Raw genomic sequence first — 1,045 nt, 5'->3', positions numbered from 1 at the left:
AGAGCCTCCTATGACCAACCTGAGAAAAGACAAACACGTCAAAAATATTAAAGCAAAAAGCAGAAGCCTTTGAAATAGGTGGGTTTTTTTCCTTTTGCTACTATTTAGAGGTTATAAAATCGTTAATCTGGAAAGATCCAATGGAATGAGGTGAAACTGAAACCTGTTTTGGTTTTATGTGGAAATATTTTATACAAACAGTTGTTCATCATCACTCACCTGTAATACCTGGACTTTGGCTCCATCATCCCAGGTCCTTCCATGCGAATGTAGACGTTCTCCAGGTTGAAGCTGAAGGGGTTTGTGAACTCCACAGCTGCTATCATCTCTTCACTCACTTTGCCTCTACCAGACACCTGAAGTACACACAGGAAATGTAAAAATCCACCCCTAAAATCCAACTTTGATAAACAGGACATCAAACATGTAATGAAAGCAAAGCAAACCGTTTGCTCATAGGGGGCTGTCTGTTTTGTGTTGAACAACATTTTTGCTCTAATGATCTTATCATCATATATAACTTACTATTAACTGAGCAGCCAAATAGTCACTCTGTCAACACAACAACAACAACCCAAAACGAAGGTGTCTCAAACGAAAATATTAACAAACCCATTCACAGCTATTTACAACAAAACACCAAACTATTTACAACACGGGGGAGATCGCGACCATGACCAACTGACACACAGGGCTTAAATACATAGAAGGAGCAATCAGGGAATGGACCACAGGAGGGAAACACAGCTGGGGCAAATTAGACCTGACGAGACAAGGAAACGTAAACTGAACACACTAAGATAACAACAGACCTTCAAAGTAAAACAGGAAACACATGACAGTCACGCAAAAACAAAACACTGACAACACCGAAACGTAACAACATTAACGGCAAATAAATCCATCTTCAAACATCTCTGTGTTTAAATTCCTGAACTTAAATTTAAGGAAAACTGGCTGCTCATGACAGCACAAGTTTTACTTTGTGTAACTGCTTCTGCCACAGTGCAGTCTGGGTCCTTACTTAGCAGAGTGAGATGGAAAT

General features: G+C 39.7%; 1 long non-coding RNA gene across 1 annotated transcript; it reads right to left on the bottom strand.

Moving 5' to 3' along the window:
- Positions 1 to 639, bottom strand: LOC102307668. Its single transcript, XR_318227.2, has 3 exons — positions 526 to 639; positions 220 to 356; positions 1 to 19 (listed from the first exon to the last, which is right to left on the bottom strand). It is a non-coding gene; the product is annotated as an uncharacterized LOC102307668 (long non-coding RNA).
- Between the last annotated feature and the right edge of the window lie 406 nt (positions 640 to 1,045).

Source organism: Haplochromis burtoni, unplaced genomic scaffold, assembly GCF_018398535.1.
Source record: "Haplochromis burtoni strain Fernald_Lab_line unplaced genomic scaffold, NCSU_Asbu1 Contig_4608, whole genome shotgun sequence".
In the NCBI taxonomy this organism is placed as follows: Eukaryota; Metazoa; Chordata; class Actinopteri; order Cichliformes; family Cichlidae; genus Haplochromis; species Haplochromis burtoni.
Note: the sequence above shows the minus strand (reverse complement) of the source record. Positions and strands in the feature narration are given on the sequence as shown.